General features: G+C 38.5%; 1 protein-coding gene across 1 annotated transcript in view; it reads left to right on the top strand.

Annotated features, from left to right (window-relative positions):
* myo3b (myosin IIIB) overlaps positions 1-12,524 on the top strand; it is a 316,747-nt gene that overhangs the window by 289,149 nt on the left and 15,074 nt on the right. The gene's annotated exons all lie outside the window — the stretch shown is intronic.

Raw genomic sequence — 12,524 nt, 5'->3', positions numbered from 1 at the left:
TAGGAAAGCACAACCATCAAATGATGCTGGAAGATTAGGCTGGGGAAAGACACCATTAGTTCCTCTGAAACTTGCTGATCTTCCAGATCAAGGAGCTGTCCAGTGTTTCAGACTGGCAGATTAAAGGTCCAGGTCTACATGCAGAGATCTGCACTAAGGCTTCATTCTCCCACTTCAAAGGCTCTGTGAGGAGAGGCTCTTGTTTAAGTCCTTCCTGTCATTATACACTGAGCAACTGGAAGCTTTGTAAAAGTGGAAATTCTTTTGCACTTGCATTTCTTGAGCAAACTGCTCAAGAAATGCAAGTGCAAAAGAATTAATGTCATATTATTAATATAACATTAATCTTGTAAGCAAATGGAATGATGTGATAAAGCTTCATTTCTGTGCACAGCTGTCAAATTTTACAGAGAAATTTTGTGCCCTATATTGTCCATGTCAACCAATGATGTCATTTGAAGCCCTATCTATGGTTAGAACCTCACCACACAGCACTATGACCATCTGGGTCAGCAAGTGTGCAAACTTAAAGCAAGTGTGAGGAACTAACAGGCAGGATAGACAAAGGAGAGTCAGTGGATGTTCTTTACTTGGACTTTCAGAAGGCCTTTGACAAGGTGCCGCACGTGAGGCTGCTAAACAAGATAGATACTTACCGGAAAGGTACTAGAATGGATAGAAGATTGGCTGACTTGCAGAAAGCAAAGAGTGGGAATAAAGGGGGAATTTTCTGGTTGGCTGCGGGTGACTAGTGGTGCTCTGCAGGGGTCGGTGTTAGGTCCGCTACTTTTCATGCTATATGTTAATGATCTGGATGACAGAATTGGAGGCTGTGTGGCCAAGTTTGTGGATGATACAAGGATAGGTGGAGGGGCAGGTGATGCTGAGGAAGCAGGGAGTCTGCAAAAGGACTTGGACAGGTTGAGAGAATGGGCAAAGAAGTGGCAGATGGAATACAGCATAGGGAAGTGTAAGGTCATGCACTTTGGTAGAAGGAATAAAGACGTAGAATATTTTCTAAACAGGGAGCAAATTCAGAAATCAGGGGTGCAAAGGGACTTGGGAGTCCTAGTGCGGGATTCCCTAAAGGTTAACTTGCAGGTTGAGTCAGTAGTAAGGAAGGCAAATGCAATGTTAGCATTCATTTTGAGAGGACTAGAATATAAAAGCAAGGATGTAATGCTGAGGCTTTATAAGGCATTGGTCAGACCACATTTAGAGTATTGTGAGCAGTTTTGGGCCTTGTATGTAAGGAAGAATGTGCTGGCATTGGAGATGGTCCAGAGGAGGTTTACAAGAATGATCCCAGGAATGAAAGGATTAATGTATGAGAGACGCTTGATGGCTCTGGGCCTGTACTCGCTGGAGTTTAGAAGGATGAGGGGGGATTTCATTGAAACCTACCGAATATTGAAAGGCCTGGATAGAGTGGACGCGGAGAGAATGTTTCTAGTAGTGGGAGAGTCCAGGACCAGAGGGTACAGCCTCAGAATAGAAGGATGTTCCTTTAGAACAGAGATGAGGAGGAATTTCTTTAGCCAGAGAGTGGAATTCATCTGTGGAATTCATTGCCACAGACGGCTGTGGAGGCCAAGTCATTGGGTATATTTAAAGCGGAGGTTGATAGGTTCTTGATTAGTAAGGGTGTCAAAGGTTACGGGGAGCAGATGGGAGAATGGGGTTGAGAGGGAAAAATAAATCAGTCATGATCGAATGGCAGAGCAGACTCAATGGGCCGAATGGCCTAATTCTGCTCCTATGTCTTATGGTCTAAACTCAAAAATATTTAGGCCATAGCTTTAGAGATCTTTCAGTTTGGTAATAGGTTTTGGTATAGGGGTTGTAGACATTACATATAGAGTTAGTATCTTAAAGTTGATTTTAACGGATAATCAATGTGAAACTTGTTTACCGAGAGACAAATTAATTTTACTTTATGAAACAAAATGAGAATTTCAGAAGCATTTTGCCCATATAATAAAAGATATGTGGTAAAGTTGTCTCCCAACCACTAAATGAACCAATTTATATCCAGAAGAATATTGACCTGACTCTTACTCCAGGACACTGACAGGATTGAATTGGCTGACTGTTTATTGTATATTTCATCTTATTATACTCTTAACTGAAGCCTGTGGAGAGTAAAATCAAACAGGGATAAAATAGGCAGCTGACCGCAATAAATTCTCAATAGGTCACTTAGGCTAAAATTACTCCCATCATCATTTGTGATATTCTTCATCCCATTAACCCCTTCCATTTGTGTATTGTTGCATATTATGGAGTTACATCATGTTAAAAGTATGACTGAAACGTAAGTAGTTTTGACATTAATATTCCATTAACGTTACGTTTCAATACAACATTAGCATTACCAACACGAATGTTGTGGTATGAATGTCTGGTTAAAATTCAGTCTGATGCTTCTAGCCGCATTCTTTGAAAACTCTGGCCCCAGGACTACATTACCAGTCCTGCGGTAACTCCAGTGAAATCTTCAAGAATAACTGTAAATGTGGCTGTCATTGAGAGTTTCCAAGGGGCAGAGCCTTCATCTGTCCATTCAAAGCCACTGCTAGAAACAACAGGAACTTCCTTTGTCAGGAACTTATCTTAATAGCCTATGTTATAATGCAATTTGGGCACCCATATTCTTATCCCTGGGTGTGTAAGAATGGAATTCTGTGTGTTTCAAGTATGTCCTGCCCTTAACCATTTAACCTTGATACTGTTAGTGGTAGAATTCCAAAGTGGGCACAGTCTTTCCATTACTGCCAGAGAGAGATTGTAATTGCTGAAAAAGCATAATTGTAAATGTGTGTAAGCATGCAAATACAAGATTGTTCCCTGGTTGAAGAATTAAAGGCAAAAGTATATCATAGAAAAGAAAATTGAGTAGTTGTAAGTTGGGCTTCCAATTCCGAGCAGAGAAAAATGGTACAAAGACAAAATTAAAAATTCTTTATCTAAATGCGGCATATATAATGAGGTAGATGAATTAATTGGAACAGTCTAATAACCATTACAGAAATGTGGTTGTACAGTGACTAGGGCTGGGAATTAAATATTCCAGGATATTTAGCTTATAGGAGAGAGGTGGGGTATATCTGATATTAAATAATGGGAGTAGAGGGGAAGAAGTAGAATCAGTTTGGTTGAAGTTAAGAGCAGCAGAGGCAGGGTGAAACAAGTATATAAGCCCGTCCCCAAACACTAATGGTAATGTAGGGCATTATATAAATGAGGAAACTAGACACACATGTAACACGGAAAGTACAAAAATAATCGGGGTCTTTAATCTTTTAGATTGGGCAAACCAAATTAGTGTTGGAGGACAAATCCATGGATGGCTTCCAGGCCACTATATTGAGAAACTAATGAGGGAGTAGCCTGTTTTAGATCTTAGTACAGTATTGTATAATGAAAAGGGTTAAATGAGGATCTGTTAGTTAAGAACCCGTGATGGATAATGATGTGATAACATTTTATGTAAAGATTATAAGTGAAATGGTTCATCTGAAACCTGATTCTTAAATCTGAACAAAGAAATCTATAAATAATCTGTTTGTTAAAAAAAGTATTAGAAAACAAAATGGAGCTGAAAAGTGATAAGACCACGGGAACAAATGACTGGCATCCTTGGGTTTTGAAGGAACTGGCTAGACAGGGAGATAATGGATGCATGGTTCCCACAGATTCAAAGGTAGCAAATGTAACCCACTACTTAAGAAAAAAGGAAGTGAAAAAAACAGGATACTATAGACCAGTTGATCTGACAAGTAGTAGAGATATAGTGCTGGAATCTATCATTGGGAAGTGACAGGGCACTTGGAAATAATAATAGGATTGGGTACGGTCAACATGGATTTATGAAAGGAAAATCATAGTTGATAAATCCATTGGAATTTCTTGACATTGTAATGAGCAGAGTAAATAAAGGTGAACCAATTTTTGTAGTATATTTGAACTTTCAGAAGGGCTTAGATAAGGTATCACACAAGGTTATTCAACAAAATTAGGGTGCATGGATATCATGGGTAATATCCTTGCATGGACTGGCTATGACAGAAAACAAAGGGGGAATAACCAGGTCATTTTTGGATTAGGAGGCTGTGACCAAAGGGATTTTGCATGGATCCATACCAAAGATCTGGATTAAATGTAATACATCCATTTAAACATCAAAAAAATGCAGAAGCCAGAAATCCAAAACGAAAACAGAAAATGTTTTTATCTGAAACATTAACTCTTTTTTTCTTTCCAGATACTGTCTGAACTGTTGAGTATATCCAGCATTATTTGTGTTTTTTAATGTAAAAAATCCAAGTCTGAGTAATAGATTTGAGTTTTATTGCTTCAGTTTTATAGAGCCCTGGTGAAACTCCATCTGGAATATTGTGTACAGCTTACTTCTGGTAAGGAAGGATATACTTGTGATAGATGAAATGCATGGAAGGTTCACCAGATTGATTTCCTGGAATGGGATGTTCGTCTTGAAAGGAGGTTGACAGATTTTTAAATGTTAAAGGAATCAAGGATTTGGGATTAGTGTAGAAGGTGTCACTGTGGTAAAACATAAGCCAATATCTTATTGAATGACAGAGAAACATGAGGGACTGAGTGGTCAATTTGTTCTTCTGTTTACTTTGTTCACAATTTCCCATTTTGCTTTACTGAACGAGACAAGATCAGCCCTGCCTGAAAAGCAGCATAATTAGATTTATGTGGAACTCATATTCAGGTAGATAATCTGTGACCAATAGCTTCAGTGTTTGGTCACAATGGTTCAGTGATCTCTGTCTTGGCGGCCAACATCAGAACATCCTTCAAGAGGGTGAACCCTTGCAAGGCATCAAGCCCCGATGGTGTACCTGGCAGGGTACTGAAAATCTGTGCCAACCAACTGGCTGGAGTGTTCAAGAACATCTTCAAACTCTCACTGCTGCAGTCGGAAGTTCCCACCTGATTCAAAAGGGCATCGACGCCCGAGAAGAGCAGGGTGAGCTGCCTCAACGACTATCGCCCGGCAGCACTCACATCTAATGTGATGAAGTGCTTTGAGAGGTTGGTCATCGCTAGGATTAACTCCTGCCTGAGCAAGGACCTGGACCCACTGCAATTTGCCTACCACCACAACAGGTCTACAATGGATGCAATCTCACTGGCTCTTCACTTGAGCACCTAGACAACAGCAATACATACGTCAGGCTGCTGTTTATCGATTACAGCTCGGCGTTCAACACCTTTATCCCCACGGTACTAATCAACAAGTTTCGAAATCTAGCCCTCTGTACCTCCCTCTGCAACTGGATCCTTGACTTCCTTATCAGGAGACCAGAATCAGTGCTGATCGGTAATAACATCTCCTCCTCGCTGACAATCAACACAGGCGCACCTCAAGGATGCGTGCTTAATCCACTGCTCTACTCTCTCTACATTCTGGGAATGAACATCACCAACAGCCTGTCCTGGTCAAATCACGTAGATGCCATGGCCAAGAAAGCTCACCAGCACCTCTACTTCCTCAGGAGGCTAAAGAAATTTGGTTTGTCCCCTTTGACTCTCACCAACTTTTACCGATGCACCATAGACAGCATCCTATCTGGATGTCTCACGGCTTGGTATGGCAAATGCTCTGCCCAGGACTGCAAGAAGCTGCAGAGAGTTGTGGACACAGTCCAGTGCATCACGGACACCAGCCTCCCCTCCTTGGTCTTTACCTCTCGTTGTCTTGGTGTAGCAGCCAGCATAATTAAAGACACCACCCACCCGGGACATTCTCTCTTCTCTCCTCTTCCATCGGGTAGAAGATACAGGAGCCTGAGGGCACGTACCACCAGACTTAAGGACAGCTTCTACCCCACTGTGATAAGACTATTAAACGGTTCCCTTACACAATGATATGGACTATGACCTCACGATCTACCTTGTTGTGACCTTGCACCTTATTGCACTGCACTTTCTCTGCAGCTGTGACACTTTACTCTGTACTGTTACTGTTTTTACCTGTACTACATCAATGCACTCTGTACTAACTCAGTGTAACTGCACCGTGTAATGAATTGACCTGTAGGATCAGTTTGTAAGACAAGCTTTTCACTGTACCTCGGTACAAGTGACAATAATAAACCAATACCAATACCAATTCTGACTGGCTGCATCACAGCCTGGTATGGAGGCTCCAATATGCAGGATTGAAAGAGGCTGCAGTGGGTTGAAGACTCAGCCAGCTCCATCACGGGCACAAGCCTCCCCACCATCGAGGACATCTTCAAGAGGCAGTGCCTCAGGAAAGCGGCATCCATCATTGAGGACCTCACCATCCGGGACATGCCCTCTTCTCATTATTACCATCAGGGAGGAGGTGCAGGAGTCTGAAGACCCACACTCAACGTTTCAGGAACAGCTTCTTCCTCTCTGCCATCAGATTTCTTAGTGGTCCATGAACTATACCTCGTTATTCCTCTTTTGCACTATTTTATTTATCTATTTTTTGGTAACTTCTAGTTATTTTTATGTCTTGCACTATACTGCTGCCACAAAACAACAAATTTCACGACATATGTCAGTGATAATAATTCTGATTCTGACTCGGTGTAACTGAATCACTACAGTATTGTTGCTTGATTGTTTATGTGATTTATAACCTTGCTCCTGAATTAATCCAAGTTATATGGTGGAGCAATTTTGACAAGAGGTGATTGTAATGATCAGGATTTAGAACCCTGAATAGGGCATTGAGACAATTGTAACATTATTATCCTGAACGTTAAACTACATTTTTTGTAAGTTTTCTGGACTTGATAGTATCAAATAAATATTATTTTTTAAAAGGCTAATGTGGAAAAATAAAATGGTCAATTTAATATTAGTTGTAGAAATATGTTCAAATTGATATTTAAGGAAATCTTTGAGGAAAAGCAGAAAAAATTAACCAGCATGGGTTCGAAGACTGCAGTCATGCTCATCTAACCTTGGAGTTTTTTGAAGTTTACTGCCATTGTAGGCCAGAAAATATAGTGCAGGTTATATACTTAGATTATCAAAGAGCACTTAAGTTCTATAGTTGTAGGATTGACTGAGAATGTGGGTTCAAAACCATAAGACTATAAGAAATAAAACAGGAGTGGGCCATTCAGCCCCTCAAGCCAGCTCTGCCTTTCAGTAGGATCATGGCTGATCTGACAATTCTCATCCACTTTCCTGCTCTTTCTTTATAACACTTGATTTCCTTATTGATTAGAAATCTATCTCAAACTTAAACATTCCTGTGCTTTCTGGAGCTAGGAGTTCCAAAGACTATCAACCCTCCAAAGGAAGAATTTTTTCTTCATCCTTTTGCTAAATGGATGCTCTCTGGTTCTGGACTTTCCCATGAGAGGGATAATCCTCTCAGTATTTACCCTGTTGAGCTCCAAAGGATTTCGTATGTTTCAATAAGAGTGTCTCTCATTAATAAGCCATTTATAGTTCTGATCTGCCATACAGTAGATCCTGATTCTTATTCATCTGCATCTTATTTATCTATGTCTTCTCCACATGTCATTTTGAAAGGTTCAATTGAACCAATATTCATAGTTTTGAGAAAGGAGGTTCCAGATTTCTATTACACTCAGCCCAGACGGGGTGAAGATTCTTCCTGATTTCACCTGACTGACTCTAATTTTAAGGTTTGCTCCACAGAGGAAATGTTTGTCTTCTTCTACCTTCATATATCCCATTGAATCTGGTGTTGCAACTTAGCCTTACAACTTCAGCCTTTAATGTCCATGGCATTGTGCTGAATTTGGGCTGCACTCATCCCAATTTACAAAGCTTGGATGTGAATACAGAATTCCAGATCAGGTCTGCCTTAGGTTCTGTACAACTGCAGGGTAACATCCTCCCCTTTATATTCCAATCCCATTTGTGAACAACATTTTTTTTAATCTATACCCGGACATAAGCTTTAAAGATTTATGTACATGAAAAGCAGAATCTGCTTGGTCTCTTGTTGTTCCTAGTTTCTCGCTATTTCAAAAACTAACTTTTCTTGGAGACAAGGTGGATTACCTCCTACTTCCCTTTACTGAATTACATTTTGCCTACTAACTTCATCTGTATTCTTTTCAACTTATTGTACTTATCTACTGTATTTACTATACATTCCAACTTGGTGTTAAGTGCAAACATTAATACGTACCTCTCTTCATCAGTCATTGAAAAATATATTAAAAAGCTGAGCGTCTAATACAGATTCCCAGGGAATATTGCTTAATTACATCCTGCCAATCAGAGTACATACCCATTATTCTCTACTCTCTCTTCTACCTCAAAACCAATTGTTGGAATGTTGTTTCCTTTGGCTGGGTGTCTAGAAATAGGTGCCACATCATTAGAATAAAGGATTGACCATTGAGGACTAAGATGAGAAGAATCTTCTTCACCCTCAGTGTAATGAAACTTTGGGATTCTAGACTGTGGAGCCTCAGTCATTAAATATATTCAAGACAGGCATTGATAGATTTTTTAGATATTATTGGAATCAAGAGATATGTGGTCAGTGCGGGAAAGTGGTGCTAAGGTAAAAGATCAGCCATGATCTTATTGAATGGAAGAACACACATAACAGGACCAATGACCTGCTCCTGTTTCTATTTTTTATGTTGTTACATTAAGAATCGTTTCTCACAGAGGGCCAGCACAGCTCATTAGAGTATAATCTTGCATGAGATTAAGCATGAGATGATGTTTTCTGCCCATCACTGCACATGCCTGACAACCATTCTGAATGTGTGCAGCGTAAAAAATAGAAGCAGATAGATGTAAGCCAAATGGTCCTTTGAGTCTCCTCTGCTATTCAATAAGATCATAGCTGATCTTGGGCCTCAAGTTCACTTTCCTGCCGAATCACCATATCTCTTGATGTTCGTAGAACATATAACAGTACAGGACAGGAACAGGCACTTTGGCTCACTATGTCTGATAAACATCATGCTGATACTATGCCAAATTAAACTAAATTTCAAAAGTGGACTTGAATATAATCCAAGCATCCGAAACCTTAAGAAAATTGCAGACATTTACAATGCATAAAGAAATTTCTCCTCATCACCATCCCTAACAACATAGTGTCAGTCAAGTCACATTTGAAGTATAACATTCCAGAGAAGTGTGAGAAAAATATTAATGTTTGAAAAGTGCAGAGAAAATTGCTAGTATAATTAAGGGATTAAAGAACAAAATATGGGTTAGGAACTGACAGACCTGGGGCCAATTGATCTGAAGGAAATTTAGAAGGATACATTGGACTATTCAAATCAATAAGTGATGATGCACCTTGGGTCACTTTTGCTACATTGGAGGTGCCATAAAAATGGAAGTTGTTAAATCTTTCACAGATCTTTTGATTTGATACAAGATAATAAAGCAAAGGGATATGAGCAAAAGCTGCAAATGGTTCTGAAAAATTGTTGCTTCACTAAGCTTTTGGAAGGGTGTACCAAAGAGATTATAGGGCAAATTAAACACATATTTTAAAAAGTACCACATCATCACTTAGGGTAGCAAGAAAAATAGAATTAGATGGACCTGTTATTTCATGCTTCAGATATTCAGATGTTTTGTACATAGTCTCATCGAGCATTGCATAACTATGTTCATTCACTCTGCCTCCTTCTCTCAAAATGTTATCTTGCAGTAAAATGAAACAGAAGGAGACTATTAGGTACATCAAGTCCTTGCTGATTCCCAGGAGACCAATCCCATTCCCCCTCTTATCTCCTTGCACCCCTGCAGATTGGTCTCTTTTATATATGGCCATCAACTCATTTTTGATTCTTATTGCTGTTAACATACATTAAATGTTGGTTTATAGTAGACAATTAACCGGCCTTGGAAAGTTGGAGGGAACTGGAGCAGCCAGGGAAGCACATATGATCACAAAGAGAATGTGAAACTCCATACAGATGATACCTAAGGTCAGGATTGAACCTGGGGTGCTGGGTTAAGAGCAGGTGTGGGTGTCCAGAGAGTTGTGAGGCATAAGCACAAAGTGCTGTACACCCATGTCTAGCTATCTACCACTCCAATCCTCCATCTTGCCCACTTCAACTGAATCCCCATTTTACAATGCAGAAACTACCTCACCTTGGTTGTAGTAGACTTTACCAACCTACCCTCCAAAAATAAGATTTCTTTTCGCACTATTGTCATAGTATCGATATGTCTTCCCCTGCCTGCTCAGTTGCCTATTCCCATCTGATCAGATTTCATAGAACTTTGATTCAAAATTTCTTGTCATTGAAAACCAAAATATTTTTTTCAATGAGGCATCTGAATTTGTTCTGAAATATGAATTCTGCAATTGAAATTACAGAATTCATATTGCAGTCAGAAGCTGTATTTAGCTAATTGCATTGTAAAATACTGAATTCATGTAACAAATATCATTGAATTATAAAAACTTGTATTAATAGGCACAGATTTGTGGTTATCCAATATATGATATTTGAATCTGGATCTGAATCAAATGTCCCCTGACCCGTAAAACATACAGCATGCATTTCTGGCACTCTCATTGTTCTTCAGAATGGTCTAAATTGACCACTGCTGGCTAGCTGCCTTTAATGTAGGATTGCCTTTTATCTCTTCAAATATATTTTATTGCTTCTTATATTCTTTCTCCTCTACTTCCTGAGTAAATCTTTCTTCATTTATAACCAACAGAGTGATTTATAAGTAGGCCATTTCTCATGCCTATATTTTTATATTCTCCCCTTATATCAAGACAGATTTGGAATAAATCTTTAGTTTGGACAATACTACACAACTTTATCAACTACATCATTAGGAATTTTAAAAAGTAAAATTGCGGTCATGATTTTCCACCAGGCTGAACTGATGTTACCCAATGTCAACCAAACCAACACATATGATTAAGGAATTTCAAATGCGAATTACGTGGAATGCAAATCAAGTTTCCGCAAGTTTTTACACTTTATTAAAAAACATGTTGCACAAGATGTAAGTATTCAATTCAACCTAATCAGTATTGCTAGATATCAGTCTTTGTTAATTATGTTCATTTGAGGACTTGTGCAGAAACCCTTAAGCAAAAGGTGTTTGTTTTAGGTGTACAGTGTTAGGGACATTTTTTCCAAATCCTCTTAAGGTACTGATCTGCTAACCATTATACAGTAATGCAACTGGTAAATTGTTCTCTATGGAGCTGTTAAAATCATTACAGTTATTTAATATCAGATTACTGATGGAGAGTGAACTAGGCATTTTGTTAGAATTTTTTTATAATAACCCTATTACAGATCTGTAAATAAAATTGAATGCTATTGTCAATCTGAAATATACCTAGAGCTGCTTTTATTACTTTTTAAAAAGAGAATTACATTCTCAAATACTAAATTGTTATAATTTAGATGTGGGAATGGGGTTGAGAACAGACATGCAGGAAATGTGTGTGAGGGCTCCATCAACTATGACAGAGGGGAAGCCATATTTCCAGAACAAGGAGGACATTTCAGAAACTGAAATTGAAAAATAATAGAATTTTGAGGACAGTTTGCACCCAGTTCATCGTTTACACTGCAATGAAAACTATTTGCCCAACTGTTTCTTTTACTTTTTTTTGAAGTAGTTCTGTACAAGTAAAAATGGTTAGAAAAGCCTTCATGAGGTACTTTGAACCTTGCCTCTTTCACTTTCACTGGTATATTTTTCCACTAACATTTCATAAAGACAAATATTTTGATTGCAGTATGAGATTGTTGAGAAATTGGAGATGAAAGTATATTATGAGAAGATTAGATTCAAATCAATCAAAATGGCCTGTGCTATTTGGAAGAACAGATATATATTATTCTCAAGAATGCTTATGTTTCTTTGAATGTGGCTTCTTCCTGATCTATCTGATACAGTGGCAGTCTGTTAGGTATTTGTGTCTTAGAATAAAGCATGAAATAACTTAAGAATATTTTTACCATAATAATGATCCACAGGATGAATTGTAATAATTCAAGAAAGCATAAAATCAGAAAAGTACATTCAACCTGCTCCTTCTTTGCAAGGTGTTTGATTGGCTACTCAATCCCTTATTTAACCTCTCAAAGAAAGTTTCTCAAAATTTCCTGAAGATTAATTGAGTAGTAACACATTGCCTGAGTAAACATGTGACGACTGAAACATCATTACGTTCTTTCAGTACAAATGATTTACAGTTTTAAGGATTGATTTACAAGTATGGGAGGAGGATTTGAAAAAGCTATCCTCCACTGAAATACCTCTTGTTAAATAGAAGAATTGCATTTATAATCGTCATCATAATAACAGGCAATCACATTGAATGTGAAGATAAAAATAGCCAAATATGATTTAGCCTATGAGAAAACAATTTAACAGTGGATATAACCTGTACTGCAACCACAAGCAAGGACTCAATCTGAATCTTTGCATGTTCAAGCAATTTAATGTAATTAAGATTTTTTGATCCAAGCATTTGTGTAATACTTTAAGATATGTATCATATAAAC

Source organism: Pristis pectinata, chromosome 1 (genome assembly GCF_009764475.1).
Source record: "Pristis pectinata isolate sPriPec2 chromosome 1, sPriPec2.1.pri, whole genome shotgun sequence".
In the NCBI taxonomy this organism is placed as follows: domain Eukaryota; kingdom Metazoa; phylum Chordata; class Chondrichthyes; order Rhinopristiformes; family Pristidae; genus Pristis; species Pristis pectinata.
Note: the sequence above shows the minus strand (reverse complement) of the source record. Positions and strands in the feature narration are given on the sequence as shown.